This window comes from Equus asinus, chromosome 27 (genome assembly GCF_041296235.1).
Source record: "Equus asinus isolate D_3611 breed Donkey chromosome 27, EquAss-T2T_v2, whole genome shotgun sequence".
Classification (NCBI taxonomy): domain Eukaryota; kingdom Metazoa; phylum Chordata; class Mammalia; order Perissodactyla; family Equidae; genus Equus; species Equus asinus.
The window spans coordinates 13,746,564-13,771,879 of record NC_091816.1 but is presented as its reverse complement, the minus strand read 5'-3'; the positions used below and the strand labels follow the sequence as shown (position 1 = coordinate 13,771,879).

General features: G+C 43.6%; 2 long non-coding RNA genes across 2 annotated transcripts in view; one reads left to right on the top strand and one right to left on the bottom strand.

The window, feature by feature from the left end:
* LOC123281457 (uncharacterized) overlaps window positions 1-19,925 on the top strand; it is a 75,994-nt gene extending 56,069 nt beyond the window's left edge. Inside the window, exons 4-5 of the long non-coding RNA XR_006520957.2 lie at window positions 10,888-17,008; window positions 17,100-19,925. This is a non-coding gene — a long non-coding RNA (uncharacterized lncRNA). The remainder of the gene's footprint in view (window positions 1-10,887; window positions 17,009-17,099) is intronic.
* LOC139042286 (uncharacterized) overlaps window positions 1-25,048 on the bottom strand; it is a 31,688-nt gene extending 6,640 nt beyond the window's left edge. The window contains exons 1-2 of the long non-coding RNA XR_011498846.1: window positions 24,468-25,048; window positions 14,112-14,154 (exon numbers count right to left, since the gene is read on the bottom strand). This is a non-coding gene — a long non-coding RNA (uncharacterized lncRNA). The remainder of the gene's footprint in view (window positions 1-14,111; window positions 14,155-24,467) is intronic.
* Between the last annotated feature and the right edge of the window lie 268 nt (window positions 25,049-25,316).

Genomic DNA, 25,316 nt, shown 5'->3' with positions numbered 1-25,316 from the left:
GCCTATGGACGTAGCAAGGCCTTAATAAATACATGTTGTTCACTTGGCTGTAGGTCCTTGATCCCTGGAACTAAATGTGAATAGAACAGGGATTCTCGGGTATTTCTTGTTTTGCTTGGAACAAAGAGCCTCTGAGCAGCAAATCTTAGAAGGAACAATCTCTTTTGTGGCCAATGTGAACCAGAAAACAGCATCAGGAGCTTGTTCTTGGAGTCCTTATAGTGTCCAAGATCTGAGTTTTCCATATTGAAAATGGAGAATGTGGAGACACCAGAAAATTATATCACCAATTCACTGTCCAAGATCAGCTAAGCAAGCATGGTACTGGCTGGAGAACTCCTACTCCATTTATTTAAACAATCATTCCTCAGGACACTATAGAATTTCGCTAATAACTGGCTGAATATATGTTTAAGCCCAGTAATAATGGCTAGCAAAGCAAGAGGTACTTACACTTAATTATACCTCTGCGTGTAGGTTGGCACAGAGGGAGGCCTTAATTATCAATGTGTTATGCCCTTGCTTTACATATAACAAATGGCTTTAATGTGGCTATTCATGTTATGGTTTAAACATCTTGGTAATTAGGAAGTGGAAAATAGGCGTAGCAGAGGGGGCTGTCAGTTTCCTGAGCTCTGTATTCCTGTGACCTTTTGTGCTCTGTACCTCTCTGGGCTGAAACTCCTGGCTGAGGGAGGCAGGACCAGGAGAAATGCATAGTGTGGACTTTCCGGGAATATGAGGAGGCTAAGGAGGGTTACCTCCATTTATTTAACAAACCTTTGCTGAGTACCTACTATGTGCTAAGCACTGTTCTAATCACGTGGCGAGTCAGTAAGCAAGGCAGACTCAGATTCCTGCTTCTGTGGACCTTATGTTTGAAGCTGGTTCAGTCACAGAATCCAAAGAGCTGATAACTGGCTCAGAGAGGGTCACCTGCCCTCCACTCTGTCCTGTCCAGTGCCTCTTTCAACAACTTGAATGAAGACATAAAAGGCATATGACCAATTCTGCAGAGAGCAACAGTGAGCACATACTGGGTGCCCAGGAATTTCCTTACTTGATTTCTTATCCTCACCATGATCTTACAAGGCCCCTATCATCATCATTTTCATTTTAGAGCACAGAGGACTGTAGGACTTACCTGGATTTCACATCCACGTTGGCTTCCCTCCCTCTGAAGATGCAAGGCTGAAGATGGCATAATTAATATTGGATGATGGAAGGAAGATTCCAAAAGTCTTTATTCTCGGAATAAACAAGCTCAAACTAACAGTTTGTGTTGGGGGTATAAGATAAAGCAGTAACGTCTAAGATAGAACATTTAGAAACTTGATTTCTCTTGGCACTGTTTTTGATGCATTATCTATTTCTGTGATTACTTCCTGCTGTTTATGAGATTTCTCCTTTTCCCTGGTACTCTGGAGGAAGTTGTCATTTAAATGCAAGATTAATTAATTTGATAGCCAAGTTTAAGGGGTAAGAGAATTTAGTGTTAATGTTACTCAAAGGCTGCAGCAGCCATGGCCAAGGTGATTTAGGGGTTGATCTCTGTCCCAGCTATCCCTTGCTGTGTGATAAACCAACCCAAAACCTAGTGAAGTAAAATACAATCATTCTATTACACACATAGATTCGGAGTAAGGAATTTGGATAAGGCATTTCAGGAACAACTTTTCTCTGCTTCACAACATATAGGGCCTCATCTGGTGGGACTGCAGTGGCTGGGGTGACTCAGATGTCTGGGAGCTGGAATCATCTAGAGGCTTCTTCACTCACATGTCTAGTGTTTGGGTTGGGATCATCTGAAGACTGGACTCAGCTGGGACCCTCTGCCGGAGCTTTTCTATGTGGCTTGGGCTTCCTCACAGAATGGCAGCTCAGGATAGTTGGATCTCGTAAAGGGCATCCTGAAGCTTCAAGAGAAAGTGTTCTAGCAAACTAGGTGAAAGGTACATGGCATAATTTCACCATATTTTATTGGTCAAAGCAGTCACAAGTTTGTCCAGATTCAAGGGGAGAAAACATAGATCCTATCTTATAAGAGAGATGTCAATGAATTTGTGGCCATATTTAAAAACCATTGTATCCCCAAGAAACCTATCTTCCCTGTGGGTTTTAGCTCAATTCGTTCTGCCAGAGTGACTCCCAATTTGGAGAAGAAAAAACTGGATGGAGGATGTGGCTGCTGTCGTCAACTCCTTGAAAGACTGTCACTTGCTAGAGAGAACCCACAAGGCTTCAAGCACACAACTAAGGACCAGAGAGTAAATGTCAGAGGAGAACTTACTAATATTTAGAGATGTCTGTCAATGGCTGGCCTGGCTAGTAAGACAGTGAGTTCTCTGATTTTTGAGCTATTGATTAAGCACAAATCAGGAATGTTCTAGAAGAGCTTCAGGCATTGTCTGGGAGGTTGGATTAGATGACTTATTTGGGAAGCAGGGCTATCAGTGACTATAGGTCAGAAACATCACCACAGATACAGAGAATGATGCATAATAGTGCAAGACTTCAATTTTGTTTTCCAAATCACCTCCTGAGTCCATGATTTCAGGAATATGGGAAGGCCTGATGGTACCTCCCCTTTAATACTCCTCTCCTATATCAGTGGCTGAAATCTCCCAACAAGAGATTAATTCTTTTAATTTAAGCCTTTGATCCTTGTTAACATGAGATACTCTGGGAGAGATGAGAGCCAAAGTTCTTTGGGGTAATTTATAATTTAACACGAATGTGCCTCAAGTCCTATTCTGTGAGCATAACTTGACAAGAAAAGACAAGGCAATGAGTATCCGAGAAGGATGAAGGGGAAACACAGCAAAAGAGGAGACGAAAGGAGTCCTCAGGCGTGGGGAAGATGCACAAAAAGACGTGGGAGAACTGAGGCTTCGGGGGCAGACCTGGTTGAGAGCTGATTTCTTCAGAGTAAATTAAACAGATAAGAAACCACAGTTTTCCAAGCAAACCAGTAGAAAGTGGGTGCCCTGTGCACTACCGTTCCTGCACTTGAGAAATGCAGCGATGAGTTCAGCACAGAGACCACAGACTCCTCTTTCCTGCTGGAGAAGTGAGACCCCGCCCCCGCCTGCCCCGCCTCGCCTCGTGTATTCCTGTCCCCGTACTCTGCTAGAACGGGGATGATCTGAGGCCTAGCCCACTTCCTGAGAAGTCACATCAGCCTCTGTATAAACAAAGTAAAAATCTCAACCATAAATCTCCAAAGCAAGAGAAATCCCAGAGGAAGACAGAAATGGTGTGGGAGGCAGACACAATCCAAGGGGAAAATGTTTCAGGTTGTGCACATTAGATCTGGTCATTTAAAAATGACCTCTTGAGAAGGGCAGGGGATAGCAGAGACTCAAACTGAGGCTATAAGATTCATGGCATAAACAGAGCATCCGATACAGGGAAAAATAAGCAACCAGCACACTCCCACACCCGCACTGCCCACACATCCCAGAGAATTTCTAAAGAAGGAGGGAAACAGTCAATGTTTCAACCTATGTTGAGGACCCCAACTTCCATTCTGCATTTTCCTTCCCTCACACAGCCCAGACTGTGCCCCTGCAAAACCAGCAGTCGAGAAAACATTTGATGTCAACTATTTGCATCTTCATGTGATATAAAGACAGTGGGCTGGCTCCCTCCTCATATTTTAGTTTTAAAGGCTTATATTTCCAAGAGCGGAGTGAAGGACTGTCCCCATGGGAATTCAGCCTGGGGAGGAGCGATTGGGCAGATGCTAAGGAAGGAGAGGTGGCTTCAGGGAGTTCAGCAGGCAGCCATCACTTCCATTTCCAGGTAGGAGGGAGCTTGGGGGTCAGCTGCTGGTTCAGTCGAGGGAGGACAGCAGGCTTGGGCTTTGGTCTGGATGCTGTACTCCTGGCAAGCACCTAGTGAGTGGGAGTTTAGGCTCTGGTCCAGCGTGAGTCTCCATCTTTCTTCCTGTGGTCTGTGGAGAAGCCAGCTCAGTGGGGCTCCATATTATATCAGTAGCCATCCTGAGGGAGGTAAGAACACAGCTCTTCCTCTCAGCTACAGAAATTTTAATTGAGCTGTAAATAGACAACCATGAGGCCAAGGGAGAAATCTTCCAAATGGAGACTTCGCATGGTCACAATATTCCAGACCATGGAGATCTGGGGATGAAATGTCCAAAGTAACATGAAGTGCTATTTATTTTTACCAGTACATATCAACCAAGCTCTGACTGTGTTAGGCATTGCCAGTAAGCAGCTTGACAGGATCACAGACACATCAACAGTCCCTAAGGCCCCATAAGGCTGTTTTCCTAACGTTACACATCCTCCAAGTCATAGATGTCACAACGCCGTTCTGGAGGAGATTGAATATCATCCCATTATTAGAAGATGGAAAGTAAATTCAATATACAAGATCAAATGCAGATGTTTCTTTTTCTTTTCTTGTCTTGTTTTTTTCTTTTTCTCCAGTTACTGCACCAGCAGATCTTGGTTGTGAGGAGCTTTTAAACCTTCACAAGCACAGTTACAACATCACGCTCAACAAATTCATTTTAAAGGGACCATTTGATAGGATTAGAGGAAAAGAATTAATGGCGCTAAAGATTCATTTAGCATAGATTTTGTCCAAAGAAAGGAAAAGTCTTGGAACTCAATATGAATAAATTTAAATGTGACTCAGAAGAGAGAGCAATTTTTATACATGAATTTGAACTATGTGAAACCAGCAGCAATAAACAGGACTTACAATACTATGGATGCCCAATAAACAAGAATGAAAGTCTGAAATAATATTAAACACTAGGAACCAACTCAGACAGCCAATATCCCACTCAGTCAGATAATAACTCTGTTGGCCCACACGCATGGGAATTCAAACTGGCTATGTAGGATGCAATTGCAGAATTCTGCAAGTTCTGAATATTCGTAGGGGCTTGTAATGCCCTGACATCGAGAAAAAATAGAATTATGTACTCATTCTTGGAGAGAAGACTCAGGGACTCTCACATTTGCATCAGTTAATCATAAAGCATCTTAGGCAATTTTCCCTTAAGATTTGTCATAAATGTTTTGCATAAAAGATAGGACCACAACTCCAGCCTGAGTTCTAAAGAATGTTTAGTGTGTCTATAATCTCAGTATTTCTGCTGTGCACTCTGGATACAGAGGTCTCTAGTAGCTTGATTTTTCTCTTTTCTTATTATAATTGGAGGAAAGATTCATCAGTCTGGTGGGGACTAGCCATGTTTGGCCTCCTAAAGAGGGAAGTTCTAGTGATGTTTATAGGAAATATACTTATCACGGGAAATTTCCTTGATGCAATGGTAACCTACAAATATACTGCCAGGCAAGCTAGCTCAGAGATCATGGAACAGAGGGGCCCGTACCAAACTAATATGCTTGAGACATATAGTCTTTTGAATTATTGTAAATACATAGCTAGAAGCAAGGGGCACAGGTGAGGTAGGGAAAAAGGCTTTGGGTGCATGTGGGGTGGAGGGAACACACTACCTGGTCCTTAGTTACACAATGTTCATACATCCTGTCTCTCTCTCTGCCTCATCGGTCTTCCCCACTGATGATGAGTGATGCAGATGAGAGATGAGGTTTAAGCAAAAGAGTTCAGCCTGAAGGTGCTCAAAGCCAGCACGAGTTTGTTCTATCACAGAGACACAGGGCAAGTCCCTGACCTGTAACTGAAGTTTGCTAATCAGCCTGATAAGCATGGATTTTATCTACAGTTACATTATGCCAGAGGGGGTATCACTAAGGGGTAGTCAATTTGAGGCCACATGAATACTGAGTGTCTCCTGTTCCTCATGTATATTTAGAGATTCATGAATATTTGTTGTCTTTTGGTGATTCCAGCTTTTCTGTCTATGATCAGCAATACATGATTTACTAACTATATCGAGGACATATTGGAGTGTCCCATATCAGGAAGGGGCAGAGGCAGGAGGCCAGATGGTGGGATACCTTGAATTCTAAGAGAACATGAGAATAGTCTTTTAAATGCTTGACCCCAAATTCTTCATTGTGTGATGGCAAACTTCCGTCAGGTCTCTGGAAATAACGATGATAATGTCCTGTGATTTCATCAGTCCGTCCAAAATGTAGAAAGCCACAGTCTGTTTAATTGATGACATTTGGGACAGTAGGAAAATTTGAAACCTATGTATTTCTAAGTTAACATCGTGTATTATTGGAAATGCTTATCTTGAAAAGATTGCTCGCCACGAGGTGCTGAAAGGTCTCAGCTGCCTAGCTGGGTCAAGGCTGGGGAGAGGGGTGACTTGCCTTTGTTTCAGGCTGACAAGGGGACAATGGGAAATGTCTGGAGATGATTTGTGCTGCCGGCATCTTCAAAAATGAGAGACGATGGAGGGAAAAATATTACCCTGGGCAGGGCTGGTGGTGTGAGGAAATGATGATTCAGTTCATCTCTTTGACCCGTGCAGTGCTTTGTTTAAAATTGTGCTAGGCAATTCCTTCAGCCTCAGGAAGAGAAACAACTCTTGTCAATAAATTATAGCGGATGTGGGAGATCGCTCCCAGGGTGAGGTCTGGGACTGAATGAGTCCTGCCAGGTCAGTGCCCACAAAAGCAGCTGCCAAATTTACATTTTTCCATTTGCCCTCTGGTTCGGAGTGGATATAAATCCACATAATGCAGCCACAGAGCCCCCTGTCTGCTGGCCACGCACTGGGATAAAGGTTGGGGAAAGAGAACAGAGGACCCCAACTGCTAGACCTACTTGACAGATGCAGGCTCTGCTTCATCTTTTCCAAATATCTGGAATCCTCTGGAAAATGGTCAGTCCCTTGACCAGAAATAATTAATTTGTGCTTAATGTCCAAACTTTATTGAGGGCAAAAATAATTCAACCTACAAAGATATACATTTAATTATAAAAATTATACATACATATGTACATTGCTAAAATTTTCGAGAGTACTAAGTGAAGACAAAAGAAAGCGAAAATCTTTCTCTTCCTATTTCCCATCTAAATCCAATTCCCCAGTGATAACTGCTGGTAATTTGGTGTGTATTCTTTCAAACGTTTAACTGCATAGAGTAGTGGCATAGGCTCTGAGATCAGACTGCCCCAGTTTGAACCTGTTTCTGTGTCTCGGTAGCCATGTTGCCTTAGATAAGTTCCGTAACTTTTCTGTGCCTCAGTTTTGTCATCCTTAAAGTGGGGATAATAATAATACCCACCTTATAGACTGGCATGAGGATTAAGCAGAATTTACACTTGATACTTAATAAGCACTCAATATGTGTTTGCAAAAATGGGACTATATCGAAGGTGATTTTGAAAGAAAAAATTCCTCAGGAAATTTGGAAACAAAGGGCAATGAAGTAGAAATGTAAGTTAGTTTGTTGGGACAAGATGAATTGGACTTAGCTCTTCTGAGTTTCTTTTTCCAAGAGCAGTAATTTCTTATTCTTCCTCAGTAAAAATAAGCACCTCACGGCAATTAAGACCAGGCTCTGAGATCAAACACACAAGGACTGGAAACCCAGCCCCTCTACTTACTAGTGTTATGATAATGGCAGGTTACCTAACTTCTCTGAGCCTCAGTGTCTTTGCCCATATAATAGGAACTATAGTTCTGTTTCCAGGATTATATGAGATAATGCATGTGAAAGATTTTCCTTGTCTCAGAGTATGCACTCAGAAGTGACGGCTTTGGTATCATGAAGCCAAGGGCTTAATGCTTCCTTTTTCTGATTTCCCCAGTAGACATATGGAAGTATAGGGCTGCTACCATTCTCCGAGGAGAGGAGAGAGATGAAGACTTGACTTTGATCATGCTGGGGATGGCTGACTAACACACCAAGTTTTGTCTATGACTTTTGGCAATCCATCTTTATGTTGGAATAGAGTTTTCTAGTTGACAGATCACTTTTGAACGTGTTCAACTTGACCAGAACCCTGCAAAGTAGGATGATAGGGAAAGTGTCATTAGCATTGGTTTCTAGATAACAAAACTGAGGCACAGAGAGCATAAAGTACCTGGCCAAGGTCACCTAGCACAAGCAGAGCCAGAACTGGCAGTCTGTGCTGTAACAGGCTTAGCCCTCTAGTTCCCGGAGAAGGCCAATCAGAGGCCAGCTTGTAGCACATGAAGTGCGGTGGACTGCACAGGTAAGATAAGGATTCTGGGGCCAGGGTTTGGCTCAGAGTAGGCCCTCAACAAATAGGTCGCCATTGTCATCAGAGCATCTTTATGTCCCACCATTCTACTTCTTCCACCATGACTGTATCTCAATCCAGATTTGTTTTTCTGGGCCTGGTATGGTTGATGAAGCTAATAACAGACTCCTAAAATGATTATGAAGCCTGAGACAAAAAAATTTTTCCTCCTTATCAAGATGATCTATATTTTGGGCAGCATGGCTCTTTTCCTCCTATATCCCTTTTGTATATTTTGCGTCAGGAGTGATTTTGCTTGAGAAACATTGTCAGGGCAATTTCATCTATAACTGCATTGGAAGGAAGAGGATAATGGAAATTTTAATGAAAACGCCAACGCAATGAGAATAGGAATCAGTTCTTTTGCAATAGGAAGCAGCTACTTTGCTCAACAGGCAACAAAACCTTTAGTTTGTGTTCATGAAAATTATGATCATCTCCGGCTCCACTGAGATTTAACCAAGGGGAAAAAAAAAAAAAGAATTTAAAAAGTTCAGATGCAGTTCACTCGGAAGTTTGTCTCCAGACTTTGGGAACGTTTCAATTTTTCAAAAGGCACACAAAGAAGGATACTGGATTCTTGTACAAAACAACACAGATTCTCTAGATCATAAGGGCTGTACGAGACAGTGTGTTGCTAGTCGCCTGTGCTTTGCATCTCATGACTATGAAACAGCAGAATTAATAGTAACATGCTGGACTCATTGTAAGCAGCCTCAGGGCCTGGGCCATGAATGGGGTTGCACTTCAACGGCAGACTTACTCTTCCACCAAGGTCTAACGCATGTGCTGTCTGCTTGGTGGGTGATAGCTGGGGCAGGGGGAATTGGGAGTGAATGCGTGTTGTGTGTGTTTGAGGGACAGACAGACCAAGGTCAATCAACAGTGATGCCTGAGCCTGTCTGGTGATCTAAATACTAGGGGGCCCAAAGAGAGTTGAACACTCACAAAGCCTTTGTCATTGAGTGGTAGGAGGAGACTGTGGTGTCTGTCCACTACCCAGTCTTCCATGGACAAGAGAATGAAAATTCAGTTTCATAGAAGTGTTCCATTGTAGTGCCTCAGGTTGTGTATGGCAGATACTGCCAATATCCAACTGTCTATAAGAAACACACGGTGCTCCTTTACTCACTCACACAGAAGAACACTTCTGCGACCAGATGTGTGAGTTTTCCACACTAAGCAGTTCTGACACTAACTGCCTGGAGTTGGGGCAGAATCCTTAGGTTAAGGTCTCAGTTCCACTAGACTGCCCCCCAATTCAGACACCAATTGCAAGTCATGGGTCCCCAAGTTACCCACAACTTCTGCCCAACCTGGCTACAAATGGGAAGTTCCCATGACCCCCTTCTGGGTTTGATCACTTGCTAGAAAAGCCCACAGAACTCAGGGAAACTCTTACTTATGTTTACTCGTTTATTACGTAATAAAGGACATGACGAAGGATACAGATGAACTTCCAGATGAAGGGATACCTAGGGCGAGGTCACGGGGGCTCCAAGTGTAGGATCTTCTGTCCTCATGGAGTTAGAGTGCTCCATCCTCCCAACAAGTAGATGTGTTCTCCAACCTGGAAGCTCTCTGATGCCCGTACTTTGGGGGTTATTATGGAGGCTTCATCACGTAAGCATGATTGATTGTTAAGTCATTTTCTAGCCTGTCTCTCCTCTCCCAGGATAAGGGATGGGGCTGAAAGTTCCAAGCTTCCAGTTGTGCCTTGGTCTTTCTAGTGACCACGTTCATCTAGGAGCCCACCAAGAGGCACATCAGGACAAAAGACACTCCTATCACCCAGGAAATCCATGGGATTTAGGAGTCTTGAGTCAGACACTTCTATCACTCAGTAAATTACAAGGTTTTTGGAACTGTGTCAGGAACCAGGGTCAAAGACCAAAAATTAGCAGGGACCAAGGACAGAGACAAATATATATATACACACACATTTCTTACTATTTCACACCAACCCAATTCCCATTCTCTTACCTTTTATTACTCAGAGAATTACAGTTTTGTCCCAGGAGGAGGAACAGCCCAGATAAACAACATTCACAGCCCTCCTTGCTGTTAGGGATGACCATATGACAAATCATAGTTGTGGCTAATGAGAAGCAGGTAGAAGTCTACTGGGGATTTGGGAAAAGTTCTGGTCTCCTGATTTGGTGCCTTTCCGTGGTAGTTTGCAAGAATGGCCACGATCTTCTCATTGCTATACCTTTGGAATTGACTTTGCAACTCCTCCCATCAAGAAGCAGAGACTATTTCTCCACCTGTGGACTCTGGGCTTGGTTTGTGACTTGCTTTGGCCAGTGTACAATAACAAATAAGATGCAAATGAAAACAGAAATGTTATTGCACGATGGAACTTGCCCTTTCTTGCTGCTCTTGGAAACCTGAGATGGCCACAGAAAGACACCAGGGCTAGCCTGCTGAATGATGAGAAACATGTAGTCTGGGTACTCCCACTGCTCTTGCCAGCAACATGCCAACAACTAGATATGTGAATTAACCATACTAGATCATCCAACCTCCAGCCAACTCGCTGGGTGAATGCAGATGCACGGGTGAGCCCAACAGAGATCAGCTAAGCTAGCCCAGACCTGAAGAACCACGCAGCTGACTGACAGAATGGTTGTTTTAAGCTACTAGATTTTGGGCTTTGTTAGTTATCCAGCAAAAGTAAATGAATCTATATTTCTTCCCCAGGTCACTTTCCTCTTTCTGCCTGGAATGCAGACATAAGGCTGAAGATGGAGCAACGACCTTTGCAGCCATGGGGATAAATCCATTTCAGAAAGACATACTTCCTGATAACAAATTGATAACACCATAGAATAAGGTCTATACATCCCAGAACTACCTAGTTCCAGATTTCATGTTTTGTGAGATAAACTCAACCATATGTTGTTAAGCCACTTATATCATCCAGTTTTAGTTGCAGACATTAGAATGCACTTCACATAATTTAGGTAGAAAGTAGTTTGTTAAAATATAGTAGTTAGCTTATGGAGTTCTAGAAATCCAGAGAACCAGTTTAGGATTATACTGAGGCAGGAAAAGGGCAGCCAGATCCAACAGAGCCAGGAGAAAAGCCAATCCGCAATGCAAGACTGTTCTAGTGGCAAAGCAAGTATCGCTGCCTCCTGCTGCCCTGTGTTAGGGAATGGACACCAAACCTTCCTCCATGGCCATCCTGGAAGAACAGGTGCCTCTGTCTGTACTCTCCACATGTAGCTACTCCCAAGCTGCTCACTTTTGCCTAAAAACCTCATGCAAGAGAACCTACTTGGCAGACCGTGTGTTTTACTCACCCCCTCTCGACCTGGTTGGTGAAGGAGGGGTTCCTGCTCTAGGGTTATGAGGATGGCTCAACACATGACACTGACACTGGATGGATGATTTTGATAGCAGTTTCTTGGTCACGTGTACTCACCATCCAGAGTAGGAGGACACAGCACACCACACAGGGCCACACCGGGTTGTACTCCGGAACAGAGTGAACAAGCAGGGACTGTAGGAGGCAGGCTTTGTAGTAACAAGAGGGTGAGGTGACTCATGGTTCCCATGGGAGGATGTGATTGGCTTGTTTGAATAATTCCACAGGCTGACAGGAAACTGAAACCTGACGCTCAGGGATAAGCAGGCACTGGGCCTGGTCCCCATCATAAGGAGGGCTGTTTGGCTAAGGGACCTTATCCACTGAGGCAGAAGGGGTGGAGGACTTGAGATTAGGCCATATGAGGCCCTCTCAACTTTACCAGATGTCAAGTGAATCTTAATTTCAGTCTTATGCCGTATCATGTCTCAAGCAAGCGCCCTAGCTGGAAGGGGATTTGGGAAATCTAATTCTAGCTTCCTATTCTCAGGAAGGCAAGCTAAAGGGATTGAAATAGGTGTTGAGTGAGCAAGGTTCCACCTCTTTTATTATTCAAGATCCATGTACACCCTTCTCTTCATAAGTAAACTTTTAGATAAGAGCAGCAGCGACAACATGGGCCAACCTAACGTCATCTAACTCATCTTTATACAAATGAAAATGCACTTAGCAAGGAAAGATTCCCAGTCTCATTGGTCAGTGCCTCCACCTCTGCATGATGTTTATTCCTTCTCTAATGCAGTCACAATCCTGACTAGATATCCAGTAGCCCGGGGACTGAATAAATAGTAGGGAGAAGGAAAGGGAGAGATTGTAAATGCCCACTCATACACACTCACATACATACACATCAAAGAAAGGAAGAAAATATCCACAGCTACCATAGTCATTTTCTGCACCTAGCAAGGAGCAGCAACAAGAGGGCATAGCAGTGCCCAGTAGAAGCCCAGTGATGCGAGGCAGATGCAATGGTGCCAAATGGGCATGGTACTATCTAGGGAGGCCTGGAGTAGAGAAAGGGGGAAAGGAGAGAGGGACAGATTGTATGGAAGTACATATGAGATCCCCCAGTGCTTCTGGAAATACCAGAGGGGGAGTCTTTGCAGGTGTCTGTGTTTGTGCATTATAAGTAAGACAACACTTATAGAGGAGGACAAAGAGAACACATGTTAAAGAAGTAAAAAGACACGGTCAGGCAAAAACAATTACTGTCCAGTCTGGAAGACAATTATTAAATGCACAAAATATCTACAGGAAAAAAAATAGTATGAGATTAAGAATGTTCTGGCTCTATGAGAAGTACTGAGACGTGGAAGGAAGGGGCCAATCTGGGAAAGACAACAGATCACCATGGTGTCCAAAGGCCAATGGCCAATGCACAGTGTTCTCAGAGGGGACAAGAGCCCCCGAGGCCCAGAGAAGTGAAGTGACTTGCTCTAGGTCACACAGGCAGTGAGTAGCAGGGCAAGTATCCTTCAGTACAGCGCACATGGCAAACTATAATGGAGTAACTTGTAGGAAATAGTCTTATGCTGGTTTCCCTTTGCGCTTTTCACTCTCCTTTCAGTCAAAGAAAAGAGCTACTGTGTATTTTTTGATTAGGTCATTTGATCTCCTCGTGCCTCCAGTAGGCAAACTTCCCCAACCAGTCATCTGTTTCTCAGCTGAACTTTTTTGGCTAATAATAAGAAAAAAAGTAGTTTCTGTTATGATAGTATCTTATGTGCTGTGCAATGGAAAGGACGTGAACTGCAAGTCAAGAAACCTGAATTCTTCTCTTGGCTTGTCGGCAACTACTGGGGGACTTCAAGCAAGTCACTTCATCCTTTTTGGATGTTGTTTCCTGAAAAATGAATCCTAGAGCAGTGGTTTTCTAGTTGTTTCTTGGAACCCTAAGATTACATGGTAGTACCCGAGAAGAAGATAAGCAGGGAGACCAACGGAGCAACACTTCTGGTCCCCCACTCCACCTCAGTTTTACATAGTGGAGTTCCTAAGCTGAAAAAAAAACCATCTAGAGAATTGCCCAGGCACTAATAATCTATGATTCCAAGGCGTTTGGTTGCTGGTTCTAAAGATAGCCTCATGCCCACATGCTTCAAGTGAGTAAAATTTTGGATGGACTAAAAATAAAGAATGCTAGTTTGATTTCCGGATTTTTTCAGAATGGTGCAGAGAGAATGGACTGAGAAAAATGTTTTGTGAGTAGGGAATTATTTTGCTTTCCTGCCAAGATTTATTACATAAGCACGTTTTCTCCCTAGCAACACCAGCCCCAGCGTGAACACTATTTCACTGTACGTACATCTGCCTTAAGGACACAAACCGGAAGATTCTTATAGGCTGGGGCCACATGGAAATTGATTGTCAGAACCTTCTAAAAAAATCAGTGGGAAAGATGAGAGTTCAGCGTCCCTTGTTTCTTCCTCTAGAATCTTAGCCATATTAGGAATTTATTTAGTCATTTTATAAATACCCTATTACTATGACGACGAAGACAATTACACTACAAATAACATGGAAAGAGGATTTCTAGGCAAGTGAAGGTACTCACCTTTAGTCCAGAACAGCTGTTAAATGGTCTGTTAATAAACAAGCTGTAAGAAAACAGAGATTCTCAAGTTATGTTGCTTGATGCTAAAGAAAAACTGTTACAGATGCTCAGACTTTTAGCTAATGAAATAAAAACAATGATCTACATGAGACACAAAGTAAAATTTAGGGAATGAGATATGGGAATCAAGATAATTAGAATTTTTGTTTGTTTGTTTAAAGGTGAGCAAATTGGAAGATTCCATTAGGACGATCTTCAAGTGAATGAAGGTGTTTTGTGAATTAAATCTTTCCTGATCATTTCTTATATTCCTAAAAGAACAAGGAGGAAATGGACTTATATTTAGAAGAAAAGATCTTGATTTGTTAACAGAAGTGAGTTGAGATTTTTTGGTAATAAAACACTGGGGTGACCAAAAGAAGGTCACCCTCAGATCACTTGCCATCAGACCATCTGTCCTGGGCATTTGTCCATTTAAAGGCGAGTGGTTGGAGAAAAGGATCTTTATGATCTTCATAACTGTATATGGAGCATGTATAGAAATGTGAACTGGTAGAATTAGTATTAGTATATTGCATCTGTAAAACTTTTGATGCTTTACAAAATCCCTTCCCTCTATGTGATTTCACTTGGCCTGTGGGAAAGGTTCAGAGGCAGCATGCCCATTGTGCCAGTGAAGGACCTGAGACACAGGGCCATAGGGAGGTGAAAAGCCTTAACCACAGCCACATGGAACCAACAAAGTCAGGAGCAGCCCCTTCTCCCGCCATGTAGCCCCAGGCATCGTAATATGAGAGCAACCAGCCGGCAGAGGTAGCCTTGGGGGGAGGATTGGAAGTGAAAAAGGCCCTGGGAGAGATGGAGGAAGGGCATCATCTGGTGAAGAGTGGCTGCCTGTCGAGACATCTCTAAGAGGGGGATTGTGACCTCAGATACTTAACAGGCTTTAGGACCCAGCCCTCACCTATCAGGTCCACAGACTCACAAAAGCTCCCTCTCAATACCTCACAACACGGGAGTGGACAAAAAGCCACACCACCAATTTATTTATTTCTAACAAGCGTGATCCCTCTCCCCAGTTATTGGAATGCTCATGTCCATAAGGGCTGATGATTCCACATGAGAAGGTAGAAGCTGGGGACAAATTACTGGGGCCACCAGGCTGGGAAGGAGACCTTGGCCTGACCATGTTGCAAATCAGTTTAAAACCCCTGTGAAGGTTTTTAGCTGTCTGCCTTTGCTGGAGCCCTCAAATCTTTTTTTTCACTGGGGCTCGAACTCATTCTCAGTAGTCCTGTGCTCATGCTTATATTTTATTCCTAGAATCAAGGTGTCTGGTTATTAAAGTATTTATAAGAAGGTTATTTGTTGACCATAGAATCGGATTGAGCTGGAAGAAATATTTCATGGAAATTTTCCTAGAAAATTAAACATATCAACATCCCAGCCCTGTATCTCTGGTGATTAGATCTACTAGCATCCCTCAGATACCATATCCCTCCCCTCTGAATGGATGGAATGTACCAGACAATTCTGCCCTTTGAATTATATATTTTAATGATGACCATACTAACCTCCCCCAGCCCCCTGCCCCATTCAATGTCCCTTTCTTTCTCTAAGCACATTAACATTATTCTGATTCCTGTTCAGTCCACGATATTTGGCCATCTTATTGGTACCACTCTCAGTTTTAAGGGACCCATAAGTGACAGCAATGTGTCTGAGGGCTGGGGGACCCAAGCATGAGAGAAGAGGCCCCAATTGACCGGATGAAGTCTTGGAGACAAACAACAGTAATAAATGACTCTATATTCCTCAGCATCTGATCTTCTTAGTATTTTAATCTTCCTTTGAGCAAAGCAAGAGCCATGTCACCAGACAGCTGCCCCCCCACCACCTCCCATCTTCCTCATCATCAGTAAATTTCTAGCAGTGGCATAAGGGCCCAGGAGGGTGGCTGCTGTAGGATTCAGTGACACTTCTTCTTTCTTTCCCACTCCTGGCTTGCTTGGTTTGACCTTGCTTTGATCTTGACACGACTTCTTTAGGCCTCATCATCCCATTTGCAGAAGGGGGGTGTCTTAGACATGACTGTCTCCAAAATCTCTGCCAACTCTAGATTCTCAGAAGGATTCCCTCCGGAAAAAGAATCCTAAATTAAGTAAATTGGCATCAGCTTTTGTTTCTGTTCTTTCTTTTCATTCTGTAGCTGCCAAGTCATTTTCTAGGTATTTGAAACTGAGTGAAAAGGTTTCCCGGGGGTTTCATTTCAGTCGCTCTCTGTGTATTTTTATTATGCACTTACCCAGGGATCAGCCTCTGTAACTGTCCCCCAGGCACAAGTGTCCTTTTAATTCCCAGAAGCTTGGCAACCCACGTAAAGTACTCTAATTAAAAATGTGCATTTTGAGAAAAATTTGAAGTCACACCCTCATACAGTGGAAGAAAGGATCTCTGTTAAACTCTCCACAGAATGAGAATGACTTTTACTGTTAGAAAGAAATTTTCTACTCTACCAATCCTGGCTCCGGCCTTCAGAGTCCACCCGGGCATTGGAGCTTCAGAGGACTTGCTCCATGGGTCAGAAGGACTAACCTCCAGCTACCATCTGTTAAATCCTTCACTCAGGGACTCGAGCCACTAAACACCTCCTGAGGACCTGCCATGTGTCCGGCCCAAGCCACTGAGGATCCAAAGGCAGCATGTTGCAGGGGTTCAGGGCTCAGGCACTGGGTGTCATATGTGGTTTGGGTCCAGGTTCTAGAGTATATCAACTCCATGACCTTTTTGATCTTCAGTGTCCTTATCTATAAACAGATAGCACCTGCCACATGGGGTTGTTGTGCCAAGTCAATGAAGAAATACATACAAAGTACCAGCACAAAGTCTGGCCCCTGGTAAGCCTTTAATCAATGACAGCTACTATACTGACCAAAAAAGGGAAAATGGCATTCAACAGGCATTAACCAGGAGTCTTTTCTGTTTCAGGCACTGCGCTAAGACACTGGATATGCATTGGTAAACAAGCAGGCATCATATCTGTTCTCATGGAGCTTGCAATCTGGTGGGAGATACACTCTGTATAAAACAAACAAGCCTATAAATATACAATGACAGATTGTAGTCGGTGCTATGAAGGAAATGAACTGGTGCCTCAGCGTGCTTGGGAAGATGATGTGGGCAGAACCGTGTGGGCTTCAAGAGAAGAAAAGGGCTTCTTAGCACAGGAGCTACTCTTGTGGGATGGGGATGGTCGGGCAGTCTTCCCAGGAGAAGAAAACACACCTATCAGAAGAAACTTGCTTTTTGTTCCATTGACTCACAGCATTTTAAAGTTTGAGCATTTATCAAAGATCATCCAAAACAAATCTTTTATTTTATGAATGAGTAAACCAAAACATGGAGAAGGACGTTGCCTCCAGTCGTATGGCTGGTTAAATGAATCAGCAGGCTCCAGAACTCTGGGAGTTTTTTCTATCACTTCTTATTTCTTCTTAAATATATCAGAACATCCAGGATTTTTTTTTTTTTTTAAGGAAGATTAGCCCTGAGCTATGCAAGGGAACCAACTGGGGAGGAGGACTATCAAGTTCCATGATCTGCCCAGCTCATCACCTTCTCCCCCGACCCCAGCCCTGCCCTGGCAAGGGAGACACAAGAGTCCCAAGTCTGGAGCTCATCTGACTTAACAGGGATCTGCCTGGCTGCTGATCCTTCTCTGACTGTCATGGCTCAGTTCCTGTTGCCTGGGGTCCTACCTCAGAGATTAGTTTTTGCTAACCCCAACTGGACCGACCTTCCCAGTACTGCTCATCTTCCCACCCGGACCTGTCCCCCTCCTCATTTCACCACTGTTCACTCAGATCTGTGACTTCAGGCTTCAGCTAAAGGCACCCATATTCTGGCCTAATCATTCCTTCTGGATCTGATCTCCTGGTTGAGGACCAGCAGAAGTCCCTACACCACTATATGCCAATTGTCAAAGGAGCAGGGTCCTGGATGTTTGAGTGTTAGGTCTCCCAACATGCATCCCATCCATGCTTCCCTGTCTGAAATGCCCTCTGTCATGCCCTTCCTGACTCATCCCATCTCCTCCCATCCCCATCCAGAACCCTGGGCAGTCAAACAGTATGAAGAGCAGGGACAGGAGAGCAGTGAGGCAAGGGAGGTGCCTGGGGCATAAAATTTAAGGAGGCATGCATTCTCAGTGCCAACCTTGAACTTGCATGACCCAGATAGGGACTTCTTCCATAAATTTTGCACCCTAAGCACTTCTTTTGCCACACCCTCATCCTAATCCTGGTGAGGTGACCTCCTAAACCTAGAATAGTCTTAAGGCACTCTCTAGACTAGAGTTTCTTTAATTTCTGGAAGGGATCACATGATTATATATAGGGAATTCTACTGCCAAGGTGGAAAATTCATGGGGAAGAGGAAAGCAGTTTCTATCAAGTCCAGCAGGTTTCATGGCTGGTGATTAATCCCTTGGTGAAAAATGGCAATTTTAACATTGACATGAGTAATCACATTTTTTCTTTCCGTAGTAGTTTAGCATTTCCTGCTATAATAATTCAGGCCTAATACCTCATTCAAGGAATCAGAAGTGTCAGCACACTATTAGCTTTCCCCCACTGACCGATTTGTTTCTTCATAAACTTGGTCTGAGTCTGCCACCATGCTGGCGTTCATTACTGATTCATGATGGACATCGACAGAGATTCAAAAAGGGCATTGCCAAGAGGGACCTCCACACAAAGGATGATTCCTCAACTTGGTAGCAACTCAATGACCCAGTAACTTGGTCATGAGTCTCTTGACCTATGAAGTCCCCTGCTCTTCGATTGTCAAGGCCGTTGTCTGTGAAAAGGCAGGAAGAAAGGAGAAGCCCTTGGGCCAATGGTTGGGTCTCTTGGGTCCTAACCCCGGCTCTGTTGTCTAACTTTGCTAAACTTTTGACTTCTCTGGGCTTTAATCTCCTCATCTGCACAAAGAGAAGACTGGCTGAGAGCGAGGTGAATAAAGACAGTTTCAGCTTGAAAATGCTAAGGTGCTACTTGGTGTGGCACTCGAAGTTTTGTTTTTCTTGAGAGTTCCTTGAAGTCTCTCCTGTCTTTGTTCTCTGAAAGACTGACAATAGCAGTGGGAGTCTAGGGTCATATGCACATTACCATTCTGATTTGCCAAGGTGGTTTAGGAATGTGAAAAGAAAAGCTTTGCTGCACTTTCATTTCTTGACCTGTACTCTACGCCTTTCCTTGCTCCCTCAGGGCATCTTCAGGATCTTCTTGTCAGCTTCCCTTCTGCTGAGCTGCCAACTCATGCCTCCGTAAGTGAAGGAGCCCTCTTAACTGGCCCACTAGCATCATCTCCTTCCCACTAAGGTGTCTGACTCATAGCTGCAGTGTAACGTGTGGCACCCCCAGAGGAGAATACATCTTGCAAATTGCATTTTTTGGTCTGCTGCTTTTCTTGGGAGCTGCTTTGCTGGTCTGCCCCTTCTGGATATGAGAACCAAGATGATAACCAGAATTGAATTCTTCACACGTTAGGGAACATCTAATTATATCTGAAGGAGCTTTTTAACTCAGACTTTTGTTTTTTTCTTTTAATTTGTATATATTTATATCTCAAGTATATTTCATAAGAGTCAAATATGAGTAATATTGTAGTACCGCTTAGATTCTGAGTGTCTAAACATCATTAAGATTGTGAACTCTTACTCTGAAGAATGTATTCAGAATAAATTCTGATACTTTTCTCTGGACATCGTTTTTCTAACTAGTTTTTGAAAACAACAAAGTAAGAAAGGACTGGGTTGGCAAATAGATCTTCTCTCATCTACCAGCACCTATCAATTTATAGTGGCTTCCTTGTGGCTGTGTTGAAAAGGATCATGAGACAGTGACTTGGCAGGAAAAAATGCCTAATGGATGAGCAATGTCTGGTATGGGTAAGGAGGGGGCCAGGCAGCGTGTGTGTTCCTTATGCGCCATCCTTGGATGACATCTTTCCAGCCACTGCCCACCTCACCCTCCTGCTTGAAACCAGAGGGCAAGGCATAATGCTCAATTAACATGAGTGTTGTCCATGATGGAGGAATATTACTCACAGTATGGTTGTTTCAGTGATAAACATCAACTTACAGGGTAAGTTATTATGGTGTTAATTTTGGGGTCTTGCTTCCACATCAACATACCTGGTGAATCCGGTTAAAACGGCTACCGAACCAGGTTCACTTTTGCCTGTCACTCGAAAAGCCAAACACTGAGATGACAAGATTGCAGCAAGGAGAGAGTTTAATCACAGGCAGCCAAGTGAGGAAGCAAGAGAATGAGTCTCAGATCTGCTTCCCCGAAAATAGGGACTCAGGGATATTTATGGAGTAGAGGGGCAAGGTGGTCTGAAACGTGGGGATAGGTGATCGGAGGTGAGGAGAGGTGAGGTAATTGATGATCTGCACAAGTGTAGTCAGACTTCATGCCTCTTCACAGGACCCATGTTCTCAAAATGGCAGCATTAGCATGATCTGAGGGTGGAGTTTTTAGCCTCTTGACGTCAAAAGGTCACTTATCAGACGTCTGTTTATGGGTCAGTTTATGGGTTGGTGGTCTCAACCGGCCTGAAGTGGACAAGGGGTTCTAATTCCTGAAGAACAACTCAAACACCCTTTATCATGGTGACCCAGGCTCCAGGGAGATGTTAGCCATAGGAACCTAGTGGGAGTCAGATAGCATATTGCCTAAATGGCACAGTTAACAATGGGTGAGTTAAACAGCTAAAATCTATACAGTAATTGCAAAAAGGACAAAACCTTTAGTTCCTAGCTACTTAATCATCAATGGCTAACTCTTTGCTGGTTTCAAAACTGAAGTTATTTTAGTGGGAGGTAAAAATATCTAATTGAGATTCTAATCTAATGATTAGATTAGACCTAACGATGACAAGAAAGTTAGTAGAGAAGGAAATTGAGGTCCCTAACAATTGCTACACAGTTAGGATGCAAATAAGCGCATATATGTCTAGCAACAGATAACCACTTGTAGGATCTTTATACTAAGGTCCATTTACTCCTTACTAAGGAAGTGGCATACTCTTAGCCAGACAGGACTACAGTAAATCTCCCTGGCGAATTTTGTGTGTGTCCTGCTTAGATTTCTTTATCCTGGCTTCCCAACCGTCTCCCTCTTTGCCTCCCATTGCTTATTCCCATGTCCTTTATGCTAGGATGGGCTCTTCCCTCTAAGGGCCGCGAGCAGACCAAATGTTGAGAACTCTGCTTCTCCATCTGCTCTTGCTTTGGATTTTAAGGAGAGAGTCATCAATTGCATTCCTCTAACTCCAGATATTTGCCTTTTTAATTGACAATTGTTTGAAACTTAAAGAGGTTTCTTTTGCCTCTGATACAGAAAAATGTCTCCTTTCCCCTCATTCTCCAACCCCCCCAAACCTTGGGGATCCATCCAGCTTGTACATCACAATGCTTTGCTTTCTGTCTCTCTGCTCTGATCACTGTGTGGCCTGGCTTGCCCTGTGGCTGTAGGAGAGATTTCGCTGGGTGAGAAGGAACATATTTCAAGTTGAATAGGAACCAAAAAAGTCTCTAAAATTTACAGATTCGGTGTTATTTTCTGGAGGGTCAACATCAAATGCTCTGCTCTCTCTGGCAAAGCAGCCAGATATTCAACTGTAGGGACAATTAAAGTCCTTATGGTTCTCATGGTCTCATTTTTACAGAAAAAGTAGGAGCAGAGGTGGCAGGTGCTCTGTCTGGAGAGGACAAACCCAGTTTTGACCTGTCTCTTAATTGGGCTTGTTTCATGATGCAAGGAATAGACACACGCTCACATGTGGAAATGAGAGAGAATAGGAATGTATTCCAACAAGCTTCATGGAAAACAGAATGCTCACTGAATATTCAATGCATTTCTAGAAGCTTGGAACTCTTGTGCCCACTCAGATTTGCTCCTTGTTGATGCTAGTAAGCCAGCACTGCATTGACTCTGCTACTGCACATCTCTGCTTTCATCGGTGACAGTGGCGCCACCTACTAAGGTAATTCTTCACAGTTACCTCCTTCTTTTGTTTTCCTGTCTCCCGGTGGTTTCTCTGGAATGCATCCTCATTTGTGCCTCACCATGTCGCTCAGTAGTGTCACACAAAAGCAGCAGCTGAAACTTCTTGATGCTATGTGGAACCGGGGCTGGTATTTTCTAGCTTCAGCCCTTCCTAAGAATATATCTGTTTGCTATTTTCTGCCTAGTCTCTTCCTTGCCATTGTTCCCTGTTTTGGTTTACTTAGTGTCAATTCCCTTTCCATATGGATTAGTCAGTCCTTTCTGCTATCCACTAAATTGATTAGTCATGAAATGAAGGTAACATCATCTATTAACTCTATCGTTGAACACTGTTCTGAGTGCATTAGGGATAAACTTTGTAAGACACGATCCCCACCTCCATCCTCATCCCTTCTATGAACCTTGCTCCTGTGAAATAATAGGGAGTGATGTATTTCAGGATATTTGCAGATGCTCAGCACAGTTCCTGGCACATTTTAGGTGCTGTACAACACATAGTTGTTGGACGAGTGGATGAATGCTCGATCGTGTTGTTAAGCATGTCGGGGTTCTGGGAGTTTAGATTAGGTGTGATGATGTCGGCTGGAGAAGTGAGGGAAGGTTCCAGTAAAGGCACGACAGGAAGGTGCTGGAAGGTGTGTTAGGATCTACCTGGGCAGTCTGAAGGGAGGCAGGAGTACCAGGCTAAATGAGGGCCCTCAGTTCTCTGGATAAAAGCTGCTTCTCTGACTTAGCTGTGACGGTGATGACGGCTGCTGTCATTATCGCTAAATTTACTCTAAATAGAAATCTATAACTATCTCAATGAGCTCTAAAGAGCGGCTGAGTCATCGCGGCCACCGAATGTCGTCACATGCATTAAGTGCACCTATGTGTCCAGAAACGTCCCAGCCACTCTGTGACGTGCACAGCCTCATTGGGGCTTTTGGATTTGAAAATAGCTGTATAAAGGAAGGAATCTGACTTTAGAATGAAAGGAAAATATACTCTCTACATCTCTCTAAATCAGATTTTTGCTATTACATATCATAGAGACTTTTAGATGTGAAATTACAAATCATTCATTCACAAATAATTTAGAATATTAAGGCAATAGGCATAAAGCATGAGAAGAGGGAGGCAAAATTAATAACTAATTACAATTACTTCTCTATTATAATTGTACTAAGGGCACAAAGGAACAGGAAAGCATGCTAAGGAGTACGGAATGGGGGACCTGACCTCGTTTGGAGCAGAGAAGAAGTTTTCTTTAAGTACTTGATTACTCAGAAGGATGAGAAAGAGCCAGGCAACCCGTTGGGTGAGGATGATCTGGGAGCAAACTGGGAAAAGACTCACTTTCCCCATGCTTTGAAGTGCATATTTTACTAACTTACAGCTCCCTGCAGTAAACTCCTTTGGCTGTTTTGACCCTTCAGAGGTTGGCTAAGCAGGTAACATTGTGACCACAGCAGCTGCTCCTGACACGAGGGACAAACATCAACGTTTGCTGTTCTTTAACTCTGGGTACCAGGGGTGGCATTCAGTGTCATAGTGCCTCATTGATTCTTTTGACTCTCGAGTTATGTTGAGTAGAGCACAGGCGAACACAGACACACACACACACACAGCACAAGGCAGTAGATATTCAGATCTTCTCCACAGCTATTTTTCTCTTCTCCTCAAAGTCCAAAAGCATGGTTATATATTGCAGTTGTAAGTCTTTCTAGTTCTTCTATGTGAGCTGCTGCCACAGCATGACAACTGACAGATGGGTGGTGTGGTTCCGCGACCAGTAAGTGACCCTGAGCCGCCGAAGCGGTGAGAGTGCCGAACCTTAACCACTAGACCATCTGGGCTGGCTCGACAGTTATTCTTTAAATATTTGCATGCTCAAGGTTCTGATCAGGCTGAATATGCCATGCACTGAGATATCTCCAGCAACCTCACTTCTTGACTTTTCAGTACCCCCTTGGCCTCCAGTTACCCCTGTTCTCTCCTTCCAAGCAGTTTCAGGCCAGGTTTCCTCCCCCACCTCCAGAGCTCTGACTTTTCAACATGTCGACCTTGAGATCATTGATGCGCATGTTTCATTCTACAATGTGTGAGGAAGCTAGTGGAACCAACGTCCATGGTATTTCTATTTTGTCCAAGCTCGAGACCTGACCACGAACAGAGAAGCTTTAGCAGTAGCCATCTTGAACATGAACTTGGACTTCAGAAGAAGTGAGAGAAACCAAGAGGTCTGAAATGTGTTTACAACTGGCTTGCTGAGAATGAAGGGACGAGGGGTGTTTCTTACCTGGCTCTGACCCAGCCTGTACAGGCTCCGTTCTGAGAGTGTTGGGGCTCTTGCTGACCCAGCCTAGAACCGGGCAAGGAGGGGGTGGGTGGCAGTCACGGAAATTTTGTTGCAGGTTTCCAATATTCATAGCTATAAAAGTAACATGATCACATGATTTTCTCTCATTTAGAAGTAAAATGCCCGTAAAAAAGGAAATTGTGAAAGTAAAACTGGTAAATGGAGAACAGCCATCTGGGCTGGGAGCATGCTAAGGTGGCGCTTTCTCTCTGAGAAGGGATCGGGTGGAACTGCTTTATACTACTAGACGACCTGGCCTGTCACATCATCCAGGATCAGCTGGAGAAGAATTTCACAGATGTCACATATGGAAGATAGAGATCAGACCTAGAAAGGAGACTGGACTTTGCCTTCCGGAATTTTCATCAAAATGTTAATATTCTCCAGGCCTCTATTCTTCTCTCTGTAAAATGGGAACACTGATTTCTGACTCCTGAAAAGAGAGATGAAGTGCTTTGGGACCCAAAAGACAAGGCTGCAAGGCGGCATTCTTATAGCTACACATTCAAGAAGTTGTTGATTGACCGACAGGGGGACTGGGAGGAAGTGGGGCTGATTGATTTGCACATTTCAGTCTAGCTGAACATGAAATAAATTTCACTGTGGTTGGCAGAATAACGTCCCCAAACACTCCCACACTGTAATACTGACAATAATGGGGCAGCATCTTTAGGAAGCTACAAGTCCAGCAGAGGGACTGGGAGTTCTAGAGGGATGTGTCCAAGAAATAATGAAACGGACAGTGGACATGTTTGGAAGTATCAAAAAGAGATCTATACCTCCGGCAGA